The sequence below is a fragment of the Globicephala melas genome, chromosome 18 (genome assembly GCF_963455315.2).
Source record: "Globicephala melas chromosome 18, mGloMel1.2, whole genome shotgun sequence".
Lineage (NCBI taxonomy): Eukaryota > Metazoa > Chordata > Mammalia > Artiodactyla > Delphinidae > Globicephala > Globicephala melas.
The window spans coordinates 26,676,425-26,690,428 of record NC_083331.1 but is presented as its reverse complement, the minus strand read 5'-3'; positions in this window follow the sequence as shown (position 1 = coordinate 26,690,428).

Sequence of the window (14,004 nt, the reverse complement as noted above, 5' to 3'; positions counted from 1 at the left end):
AATGCTTCCTTTTTTGATATAAGAAAAAATATTTTTAAATAACTTCTACTGCTTTCAAGAAAACACCTGAGTGGAGTCCTTTCAAGGTTGCTAAAATCTGGCAAATCCAAAAAGAAAGAACTTCAAGTGCTTTTGAGACTTTACTAGGTCTTTGTCCTTTTGAGAGTCTAATGATCATGAAGATCATGAACTCTGAAGAAAAATGCAGTTGCATAAATAAACAAAGTTTTGCATGCAATTTACACTCTGTACCAGTGTTGTAAATACGTTCAATGACACATTTGAATAGACTAAGTAGTACTAGAATGGAAGTGGTCTCTACAGAGTTAAATTTTCTATACGAAATGGAATAAAAAACAATTATGACTGATGCTGCATCCATAAAGTCAGGAGGAATGAGTGTGTAAACTGACTTTGGGTTAAACTAATTCATGACAATTAATGGAAGGATATAATAAAGTAGTTGTTTTGAAGGAGATTTAAAAAATTAAAATTTCATGTTTTTTACTAAGTTATAGAAGAGGCAATTATTTTTGTGAGCTGTGTATTGACCACTCTAACCCTTATGCCATTTGATAAAAGGACTAAAATAGAGAAATAGCTTCACCTACAATCCCAATTATAAGGGAGTCACATTCCCATAGCAACTGTCACTACATTCTAGGCATTGACAAATTTTACATAATATTATGCTGCTCCTTAAATGTTTAATGGATGTTAAGGCTGGCTAATAATTCTGAAAAGTCAGTGAAGGTGTCTACCACTGGCCTTGATTCATTCTATCTTTCACTGAGAGTGTCCTGAAGAGATCACACTTAGCAAATCAGTTCCAGACTCAAGCCCTAGATAACATGTAACTTTCCATGTGAATTCTTCCAAAGCTTCCAATACCTAACATTGCTCACTTCTCTGTGCTCCTACAGACTCAAGCCACACAATCACACTACAATTCATTCACTCGAGCTCTGTAGTCAACACTTGCTGTTAGATTATAAGTCCCTCAGGGCAGGAACTGAGTCTCATTCATCTACATTACTTTCAGCCATAGTTCTTGTCAATGAGGTAAACACTGATGTTGGTTTGCTGAATCAAAACACATTACTTAATTTAATGGCTTTCCTCTCCAAATGTAAGCTGTTAAGGATATGTGCCCTTTTAAAAAAAATAAATTCTAAGAAGCATTATCAGCAAAGGAGCCATGTTTATCTTATTCACCACTGAAAACCCAACACTGGTCGTGGTACCTGGAACACTGCAGTGATCAATAAGTACCTGCTGAAAGAATATTGAACAAATTAACTCAAAGAAACATGAAGGGTACCTAAAGAATATATTACTTCAAAAAAACATTTTTTAAAAATACTGTAAGTAAGAGGAAAGTTTTCTTTCAACTCGCAGAGCTCTACTCTCATTTATTTATCCTGTAGCCTGGGTCTGGGGATGCAGGAAATCCAGAACATTTTCCTTTACACCACAGCCCTTTCAGAGTTCTATGGGAGGAAAGAAAGTCGTTTTAGGAAACTGTGACAAAGCTGATGAAAAAGAAGTTCAAGTTCTTAAGCAAAGTCATAAACCAAGCAAATGTCATAGGCTAAAATGTCATAGCCTACGATAATTAAACTAAAAACTGAAGTGTTGATCAATTAGGCTGGAAAGAAGATGTGGGATGACGGTGAAGAGTGTTCTGGGAGAATAGCTTTCCTTAAGGAACAAAAGTGAGAAGAGCAGAGAGTTCCTCAAAGAAGTATCTGTAAGGATTTAGTCAATCTTTTCAAACCCTGCCACTGCTTTATCAACTAAGTTTCTGTAATATTCTAAATCCTTTGCTGTCATTTCATAATTTTCACAACATCTTCACCATGGGTAGATTCCATCTCAAGAAAAACAATTTCTTTGTTCATCCATAAGAAGCACCTCCTCATCTGTGAAAGTTTTATCTGAAATTGCAGCACTTTAGTCACATTTTCAGGCTCTGTTTCTAATTCTAGTTATCTTGCTAATTCTACCATGTTTGTATTTACTTCCTCCACTGAAGTCTTGAACCCCTCAAAGTCATCTATGAGGTTTGGAATGAACTTCTTCCAAACTCTTGTTAATTTTGATATTTTGACCTCTTCCTATGAATTATGTATGTTCTTAGTGGTATCTAGAATGGTGAATCCTTTCTAGAAGGTTTTCAATTTACCCAAATTCATCAGAGGAATCACTATCTATGGCAGTTATAGCCTTATGAAATGTGTCTCTTAAATAATAAGACTTGAAAGTTGAAATTACAATTTGATCCATGGGCTGCAAAAAGAGTGTTGTGTAAGAAGTCATAAAAAAACCCATTAATTTCATTGTCCATCTTCATCAGAGCTCTTGAGGAACCAGGTACATTGTCAATGAGCACAATTGGGGTGATATTTTGATTTTTTTTTTCTTAGCAGTAGGTCTCAACAGATAGGCTTAAAATATACAGCCAACCATGATATAAAGAGAAGTGCTGTCATCCAGGCTCTGTTGTTCCATTGATAGAGCACAAGCAGAGCATATCTAGCACAATTCTTAAGGACCTAGCATTTTTGGAATGGTAAACGAGCATTGACTTCAACTTCAAGTCACCAGCTACATTAGCTTCTAACAAGAGAGAACCTGTCCTTTGAAGCTTTAAAGCCAAGCATTGACTTCTCCTCTCTAGCTATGAAAGTTCTAGTTAACACCTTTTTTCAATAGAAGGGGGTTTCATCTATGTTGACAAATCTGTTGTTTAGTATAGCCACCTTCATTCATTATCTTAACTAGATATTCTGGATAACTTGCTGTAACTTCTACATCAGCACTTGCTGCTTCTCCTTACACTTTTACGTTATGGATATGACTTATTTCCTTAATCATCATGAACCAATCTCTGCTAGCTTCCAACTTTTCTTCTACAGCTTCCTTACCTCTCTCACCCTTCATATAATTGAAGATAGTTAGGGTCTTGCTCTGTATTATGCTTTGGTTTAAGGGAATGTTGTGGCTGGCTTGATCTTCTCTCCAGAACACTAAAGATTTATCTACTTCAGCAATAAGTCTGTTTTGTTTCCTTATCATTTATGTGTTCACTGGAGTAAAGCTTTTAATTTCCTTCAAGAACTTTTCCTTTGCATTCACAACTTGGCTAACTATTTGGTTCAAGAGATCCAGCTTTTGACCTGTCTTAGCTTTCGACATGCCTTCTTGATTAAACTTATTTCTAGCTTTTGATTTAAAGTGAGAGACATGACTTTTCCTATCACTTAGAGGCCCTTGTAGGGATATCAATTGTCCCAATTTCAATTTTGCTGTGTCTTAGGGAATAAGGAAGCCTGAGGAGAGGGAGAGAGACAGGGAAGTGATGGTGGGGGAGCAGTCAGAACACACACAATATTTATCAGTTAAGTTTGCCATCTTAAATGAGCTCAGTTTGTGGCATCACAAAACCATTACAATAGTACCATCAAAGATCACTGATCACAGACCATAACAAATATAATAACAATGAAAAATTTAGAATATTGTCAGAATTACCAAAATGTGACACAGAGACATAAACTAAGTGAATGTTGTTGGAAAAATCATACCAATAGACTTGTTGGATGTAGGGTTGCCACAAACCTTTAATTCAAAATATGTGGTATCTGTGAAGCACAATAAAGTGAAGCATAATGAAACAAGGTATGCCTGTATTTACTTTCATTTTGGTGAAGTCTAATTTATCAGTGGTTTTATTTTATGGTTTGTGGTTTTTTGCTCTGTCTTAAATTTTCAATCCAGTGTCACAAAGATGTCCTGATTTGTTTTTTTTCCAGAAGTTTACGGTTTTAGATTTAACATTTAGGTTTCTGACCCATTTTGCATTAACTTCCAGTGAAAAATATGTTTCAAAGTTTTGGGGTTTTTTGCATATATATATTCAATGATTTAATCACCATTTGCGAAAAAGACTATCCTTTCTCCACCTTTGTCAAAAATCAGTTGACTCTATTTGAGGGTCTATTTCTAGGTTCTTTATTTTGTTCCATTGATATGTTTCTCTAGATGGAAATACCACACTTTGTAGACCATATTTAATAAATATAATTGTCTTATATCTTACTAGTAGAAAAATATAGAGTTCAGTCACCTATGACATTATAATCAGGAAATACATGTTACTATTCATTCTTGACAGTTTAATATCCTAATAGTAGAACCCAATATCTACGTAAACCTCTTAATTTTTATGAAGAAACTATCAATATGCAGTCATTTATTTACTATAGATAGCAATTTTATTAGGTTTTAGTATTAAAAGATATGCATGACGCATGTATGAGAAATTGGAACCTTGTGATATTTTTATCACATTTTCTAAAGATTGGGCTCCAAAACCTGTCATTTTACTATTTTTAGTTCAATTCAACTACCACTTAGAGAATAACTATCATGTTACAGTCACTGGATTAAGATTCTGGAGGAGATACATATATATATATATATATATATATATATATATATATATATATATATATATGAGACACTGAATCTACCTTTGAGAAGTTCACAGTAGAAAGAAGACATCATATACATGTGATAAATATACTATTACAATAGTTTTCTAACTTATGTTCACATTTTCATTGAAAAATATGTTCACTTTCTGAAATAGAAATTTGATAATAACATTAATGTGATTAAAATATTTCAACAATTTTCTTCCCCTGTAGGGTAACATTATAACTCCTTAACTATACTTTTATGCATGTTATTACTAGCCATGAGTATATTTTCAGACCTGTCTGCCTCTCTGTCATCTCTGCTTTAATCTTTACATCTAGCCATCTGTGATTTTTCTTTGTTTCTCTATTCAGTTTACTGCAATTGAAAGTACAAAATTAGAGGCCATTAACATTATGAGAATTATATCTAGGATGAACAGGTTTTAAACGAAAAATCAGGTATATCTCCAGAGAGCAATAACCTTAAACTTACAGGCTTTAAGTTTTTTTAGTTGAGCCATTCTAAATTCTCCTGATTTGAATCTACCTTTATATAGATTATACTATTGGATACAATTGACAGAATCAGTTTGAGGATATTGTAAATAATGCCATATAAAGGAGAAATATGGAAAATATAAAAGGGAGGTTAAGAGAAATAAAGGAAAAATTGAGGATAATTATGTTTGACAATATTTGAATAATGAAAGGTGAGAAAATGAGGGTATATTTCCAGGCTCTTTATTTTGTTCTGTTGACCTATTTATCTTGATGGAAATACCATACCTTGTATACTTTTTTTTTTTTTTTAATAAACATGGGGGAGAGGCAATACCAAAAGAGAAACTGATAGAAAAATTTTCCTGAATTGAAAAAAGGCATAGATCCTTCAAAATCAGGACACAATGTCAGCACTATGAAGGCCAAATAACACACAATTAGGCAAAACAATGCACGTAAAAGTGAATTCCTAAAAGCAAACAAAAAGAAAACTTACCTGTAATAATCAATAATCACACTGCTACCTAGCTATTCACAGAAACAACAGAAACTCGATGATACTGTAACACAAGAAAATAGCAACCAGCTAAAACTTTAAAAACATTTAATAGTGTAGGTTAAATATAGATGTTTTTAAACAAAGATTGAATCTTTATCTTTACCAGTCCCTCAATGTAGGAGATAAAATAATACATACTTTAGGAATGTACAAAATTAAACCTTGAGGGATGGAATGAAATATAAGAAGTAGTGATCAAAAGCCTTGGATAAATTTAAATCAGTATTGGCTAGAAATACAATAGTAATAATGATAGCAAATGTTTGGGGTATAAGACAAGTTAGAAATACATTATTGAACTAAAATAGCATTGGAGAGAGATTGCACTTTAACATTCTTCTTTTATCGATTAAATTTTGACTGCATAAAATTAAGTACAGTCATAATTTGTTTTATATTGCTTCACTGTATTGTGCTTCCCAGACATTGTATTTTTATGAATTGGAGGTTTGTGGCAACCCTCCATCCAGCAAGTCTATAGGCATCATTTTTTCCAACAGCATTTGCTCACTTTGTATCTCTGTGTCACATTCTGGTAATTCTTGCAACATTTTGAATATTTTCAATATTATTATATTTGTTACTGTGCTCTGTGATCAGTGGTCTTTGATGCTCTGATTTTTACATGTCATTATTAAGAAGTGAAAAAATAAGTCACAAAGCTGGGATATATTTACAAATCAATATCTGATAAATGGCTTGCATCCAGAATATAAAAAGAACTTTCAACACAATAAAAAGAAAGCACAGAACACAATTTAAGTTCAACCATTGTATCAAAGAAGTGTTCAGATGAAAAATAAGCACATGAAAGGATACTCAACAACATTTTTCTTTGGAAAATACAAATTCAACCACAATGAGATAACACTGCACATGTATTAGAATGTTGAAAACAAAAAATGACAACAAACCAAGTGTTGATGAGCAATTGGATAAGCTGGAACTTTCCAGCACTATTGCTAGAAATTAAAAATGGTAATATTACTTTGTTGTTGTTTTTTTTTTTCCTTTGGCCACACCATGCAGCTTGTGAGATCTTAGTTCCCTGACCAGGGATCCAGCCCATGCCCCCTGCAGTGAAAGCCTGGAGTCCTAACCACTGGACCGCCAGGGAAGTCCAGGTACCACTACCTTGAAGAACAATTCATCAGTTTCTTAAAAATTAAACATAGTCCAATCATATGAAGTAGCCATTCCCATCTCACCCATGAGAAATGTAGAAGAGTACACAAATATTCAGAAGAGCTTTATTTGTAAAAACTAAAATAGGGAACCAACCCTAATGTCCATGGACAGGTAAATGGAAAAAAAAATTGATATGTATATACTATATATTTTTTATATATACATTTATATTATATATTTTATATACAAATTAACAGCATATATAATGGAATCCTACTCAACAATAAGAAGGGATTAACTATTTATACGTATAACACATGGATGAAACTCAAAATAATTATGCCAAGTGAAAGAAGCTATTGAAAATGAATATACAATAAACAGTCCAATTTTTCAAGAAGGTTTAGAGAATTCATTACCATTCCTAGTGACAGGAAGCAGACCGGTATTTGTCTGGGAACAGGGAAGGGAAGGAGAAGAGAGGAAAAGGCAAGAGTGAAGGATCACAAGGCACTTGAAACAACTTTGGGGCATGATGGTGTGTTCACTATCTTGATTGTGGGGATGCTTTCCTAGCTGTATACATATTTCAAAACTTAGAAAATTTTACATTTTAATTATGTGCACTTTATATCAATTATATTCAATAAATCAGCTTTTTAAAATGTGTACACTATATAACATGCAGTGACATTAAAAGTTAATTGATGGGGCATCAACTATACAAAATGTACCTGAAGAAACTTGAAGTACTCAAAAAACCCCACTGTGATGAAAGGATGTCAAAGGAACACAGGAGCCAACAGAAAGACCACAGTGACATGCTCCCAAATTATCCAGCATGGAGGTAGGGGGTGGGGAGAAGTAACTGCAATGGAGAAACCTGACCAATACTACCCCAGCCAGGTGAGTGAGAATGACCTCAAGTCATAGATCATGATGATTATGTGCCCTCGTGATATGTGATGGAAATGGTACTTTATCTCTGTGGTCTTCCTCCCCCCAAACCTATAACCCTAGTCTAATCATGAGTAAAACATAAGACAAGTCACAATAGAAGGATTTTTACAAAATACCTGACCAGTACTCTCAAAATTGTCAGTGTCATCAAAATAAGGAAAGTCTGAGAAACTTTCACAGCCAAGAGGATCCTAAACCACATGGAAACTAAACATCATATGGTGTCCTAGGTGGGATCCTGGAACAGAGATACGACATTAGGTAAGGAAATCTGAATAAGGAATGACCTTTAGTTAATCGTAGTGCATCAACAGTAGTTTATTAATTGGTTAATTGTGATAAATGTTAATAATATTAACACTTATTAATTAATAATAACATATTAATCATAGGGGACATTGAATGTGGGGTATGTACTCTCTTCACAATTTTTATGTAAATCTAAAGTTATTCTAAAATTCAAAAGTGCATTTCAAAAAGTAGTTAACAGAAGCTCATCACAGGAAAGACAGACTCCAACTTTGTTCTCCATAACTTCTGCTCCATATTCAGGCCTGTCTTCTGCATTTCTTTCTCTCATTTTCCCAACTTCCTATGGGCTCCACCCAAAGAGTGAATAAGACAGCTTCACAGAAAAACTTATTGTAAGCCTTTTTGGGTTTTAGTTTTTACACATATTCTTAGTAGAATCTTCTCATTGTTTTTGTGGAGATACACAGACACTAAACATAATATTAAAAAATAGTCCAGCTGTTAGACTGTGGATGATGCTTCTCTATGTGTCTTAAAAGGTCTATAGAGCAGTGGTAATAAATTCAGACTCTAAAGGTTTCAGTCCCAGCTGTGACACATTTAACAGCGTGACTTCTACCAATTGCTTGGTAATCTGTGGGAAAAAGAAGAGTGCCTCATACAGGCAAGCTTTAAAAGGCCTGATTTATGCAAAATATTTTCAATTCCATCAGGTTATTCACTATTACTATTTCTGCCTCTCAACTTTCTAACTGTGGAAGGTGCCTTCTAATGCAGCCATAAGTTCTACATTCTTTTTTTTTTTTTTAACATTTTTAATGTTAACTTTCTTTATACAGTTACATCCCAATTATTTTTGCTTGGAAACAGAGTGGGAGGTGTCTAGAGACTGAATTCAAGCCACATGTTAATTATCTGAAATCCAATTTGTTGTCTACATCCCTTTAGAAATGTGAGCTATGTAGTATGCAATATTCATAATATGACCAGATACCTCATATGAGAGTAATTTAATTGTCAGTGCTGCTCAACCATTGTTTAATGAATTCCTAATAATTTGAAAGGCAAGCTCTTGGAAGGCCATTAATAAATTTCATATTTGCTCTGCAGTTCTCTTCACCGTTGCTTCATTTATTTAGGATTACACTAACATTAACTTTTGAATTCCTTTAAAAATGGAACTTTTTTTGCAAAATGCAAAATTTGAACTTGTTATCTACTTGGAAAACAGAGTAAATACCTTTTTAGGCAGGCTTGCAATTAAGCCAAAGTGTGATGATCACACTAGTCTGTACAATAAAATACAAATTCATAAAACAAAAGGAATCATTGTTCACCTATTGAGACAGTAGAAACAGTAAAGAATATTATGGTACACACAGGAGGAAAAGGCAGGTAATTAGAGCACAACTTAATCTTACCTTATAAATAGCTTAATAAACTGTAACCACTAACATTTCAAAAAGCAAATTACATCAAAGCACATTTTATTTATATTATTGATCATGCCACAAAGCATAATAGACTATGTATTACTGTGTTAGTTGGTTGTAATATGTCAAGAAGCATTTGGGAAAAGAGCATGGTTTTGGAGTTCATATCAAAACCAAATAACAAGGTGAAATACGGGGTGGGTGTGTGTGGAATAAAACTGATTAAATCAATGACTTCAGGGGTTAAAAAAAAAACAAAACAGTAAAGAAGGTATGAATCGAATCAATATTCCTAGACTCTTCAGCATCATGGACCTTGGGTCATACAATCCAGTGAATTAAACAATTTTCTTTTGCATGCATTTGGACACTTTAAGGATCTCCAAAATAGTTCAAAAGATAATCTGTACTTATTATTTAATCATGGTAAAAAATGCTGAGGTAGCAGATAGTCACGATTGATCTATGTTTTAATATGTATATATATCCACCTCAGGGGATCCATGAGATCTTCTGGAAAATGGAAAGAAAATGCAAACATTCTCTAGATGTGGGGAAAACATTACTAATGACAAGTCCTAAGCATGCTGTTGAAAACTGATCAACTGAATGACAAATAGCAATTGGGCTGTGTGCTGAATGAATATCATCTGGGATAGTTAGGAAAACACATCAATTTGTGTGGATTTAATGATGCTTTAGTAAAATTTTTTTAGCACTAAGTGAAGGTTTGCCAATTATCAAGAGAATTGGGATTATTTAGCACTTACATTGCAGAACCCAGTATGGATCCCCTGACCTGATATTCAATGCCTACTACTTGAATGTGTTATATAAATATTATCTGTGGAACTATGAGAGCAGTATGGGACAGTGGACAGACTACGTGGTTTGCAGTGAAAGAGACACAGATTTGAATTCCCACTATAACTCTGAGGGTTATTATATTCACTGTCTCAGAACCCTAATTTCCTACCTTTAAATAAGGAGCTCTGATTATAGGCTGTAGTTGCTATCTTTCTTGGTGCCCTGCAATATTTCCTGCATTCTTGACATTACAGATCCTATCCTGGACACAGGAAGGTCATATCCATAAGCTAAGCTAATCAACTTTCAACCCTACTTCCATAATTAACTCCCACTGTACTTCCAATCTCCAAGAGTGATTGTTGCCAGAGGATAAGAGCATTACCCCAGCTGAACCAAGCGGATGTCCTCTGCTCTTGTATTCAAACTAGACATGAAGGAGACCAGGTCCCTTTTCCCTTTGATCAGGGATCTGCAAGACTTTGAACCAGAGTGACTATGGACATACCTTTAAGAGAAGCACATCTGCAATAGCAAAGAATAGAGACAACATGTAATCCAGAGACATTCTGACGTCACTTCTATCCCATGGCTTCAATTGTAAGATGAACCATCCCTTTTATAAAATGAAACCAGTTACAGATGCATCAGCAACTTATAACTAGAGTTCCACTAATGTTCCTTCCTTGGGGGTGGTTTTGGAGTTAAGAGAGAGTACATGTATAATATCAATCATTGTTTAAAAGCATTGTTAAGTTGGGGCCATTTTTATTATGACTTACTCTCCTTCCGCTTTTCACATATAAGGATTCTCATTTATTAGTTTACTCAGCCTGGGGTTCAAGAATTAAAGTAAAAATTTAAAAATATTTGATAATTCAAGCCAAATATGAAAATACAACTGCTATGACTAGTAATCACACTGTTACTACTACTACTACTATCATATCTACTATTATTACTATGACTACTGTATTACTTTCATTTGCTGAATAACTACTGTTTCTGGTAGTATGCTAATGACTTACAATGCATCATCCCATTTAATCTTCATAGAAATTATTACTATTATTATATCAATTTTATTATTATTCCAGTATATAAAGGGGAATAGAACATTAATGAGTTTAAGTGGCATAAACTGAATTCAGGTCCAGGTACGTTTAACTCTAAACCTGAGAACCCAACCATTAAATCATGCTTACTGACATTCATATAATTCAGATGAAAATAGGGTATTTGCATGAATCATCCTGATAATTCCTTCATTTCTCCACGTTTCTCATTGTGTATGTGGCATAAGCCCAGCTGGCAGGATCACTGAACATTTCAAAATAAAATCAAGAAAGAAAATCTCCCAAGCTATAATACGAATGCCAACCCTATTTGATCACAAGTCTGTGAGATGCAAAGCAAATCATACTTCATTTTATTGATTCATCTTGAATATATTTTATAGAATATACAGCAAATTTGGTGGATAATATGCACATATTTAGGACTTATAAAATGAAGCATGAAAACAGCTCAAAGTGTGTTTTGCTGTTGCTATTGTTTTCACTGTCTAAATCTTGAGAGAATTTGTCATAAGCAATAAATCTAATAAATGCCTCTGCTAAGAAAAAATGGAAGCTGTCATAAACACAGATCATGCTGGAAAAAATGAGATTATACTTAAACTAAATGGAAGGGTAGAATATTGCTAGAGGGAGATAAAGTTTCAAAAGGTGCCAGAAAATTCCAAGTGAGTGAATTGTTCCCTTTATCTATTCTGCATCCAATTTTTAAATATTGTTTATCTGGACTTAGTGCTATGTTGATCATATAATCTGCAACTAAATCTCTCGGTCATTTCTGTGTCAGCTCTGGTGTTCTTTTCGCTATATTATTTTCAAAAAAAGTGTTTAAACTGCCTTTTGGGAAAACTATATTCTTCCTTTTCAGCTGTCAAAATGATTTAAAGTGTGACCTCTCAATCAATGGACAATGGCCACTTGGTCTTTAAATGATTTTTTTCTCTCTGCTTCTCTTTTGTTCTCTAAGTGTGCCATCTAAAGCAGTACTTTGAGTTGTTCAAATTGGTCCATTTCTTGAATTGCTTTTCCCTTTCAATGTTTCATTTAATGTTTCTCTAATGGTTAGTTACTGTCAAAAGCTCTGTAAAAAGGTATGTCTTTGAGTTTACATCCTCCCTAATGAACATAATCTTGAATATTTCATAATACAATTCTTTGAAAAGCATGCAGTTTTATCTAATTGCAGACTCATTTTCCTGTCTTTCTTGTAGGATGTGTGCTATGAAATTTCTGTTGATATTTTTTAACCTTAATTTTGCCTTCATAATATAAAAAAAAAAATTAAAGGAAACACCTTTTTCTGAATGTCAAGCATAATTTTACTTACAATAAATACTGAATATAAATGATAAGGGGAAGGAACAGAAAACAAACATTTATTGAGTGACGACTTTTTCTTTTGCCAGTTTTTTGTACTGTACTAGATATTACCTCATTTAGTGCTCACCACAACTATTTACAATTTGGGGAATGTTCAACAAAAGTCGGCGAATAGTTCCAGTGGTTAAGACTCCGTGCTTCCAATGCAGGGGGAGTGGGTTCAATCTCTGGTGGGAAACTAAGATCCCACATGCCATGTGATGCAGCCAAAAAAACCAAACCAAAACAAAACAAACATATTTTCTCCTTAAAAGCCAATGAATAGTTGAATTTTTATCTATTACTTTTTTGCTTCACTGTAAAGCTATAAATCAAGACTTTGCAAATTTCTACATAGTAAATAAAGTACAGAAAGCACTTCTTAAAATGATACAGTTAAGAATGAAATATATAAATGATTGTCAAAAATATTGCTTAAAATGAAATACATTGTTTTCTCAGGCCAATTATTATTATTATTTTTTAACAAATCTTTTTACTTATGTGAGTGCTCCTCCACCCCTCAAATAGGCCAGACTGGTGATGGGCTCTGAAAGGCAGATCTTCTTTTTGGCTCACTAGGCATAAGGTTGATGTACACCCCAAGCTGAAAATCATATTTGTCCCTATCACTGTTTTGTCAAGGCCCTTCTCAAGTCACCCTTTTCTAATTTTTCATTTTTTGCAAAGATCTCCATTTCCCAATTTTCTTCATTCTAGCTTTATTTTCTCCTCCCCACTGTAAAGGTCATTTTTCTGTATAGATCAGAATTTAAATGCAAAGTATTTTAAAATCTAATTCAGCATATCCTTCCAAATATACCATCAAATGCTTCACAAAAAGCCTTATACTCTTCCAACGGGCCCCCTGATTTATCAAACATCCCTTTTGTAAGGATGCATAACTTCTGAAAATGAAATTAAGAAACACAGTTTCACTTAGAGTAGAATCAAAAAGAATAAAGTATTTGAGAATGAATTTATCAAAAAATTCAAGACCTATTCTTTAAAACAACAAAACATTGCTGAAAGAAAATTTAAAAGATCTAAACTAAATGGGGAAATGTTCTATGTTCATGCATTGGAAATATCAATATTGTAAAGTCGGCAATTTTCCACAGTTTTAAATACAGGTTCAACATAATCCCTATCAAAACCCAGCAGATGTGTTTTTGCAAAAATTGACAAGCTTATCCTAACATTTAAATGAGAATGAAAAGAACCAATGATATCCAAAACTATTGTGAAAAAGAACAGTGACAAAGCTTACTATAAATCTACAGTAATCACGGCACTATGGTTCTGGTAGAAGGACAGATATATAGATCAATAGAATAGATTATTAGAATGCTGTTCAGAAATAAACCCTAGCGTTTATGTTCAACTGATTTTCCACAAAGGTGCTAAGACAATTCAGTGGGGGAAAGGATAGTCTTTTCGACAAA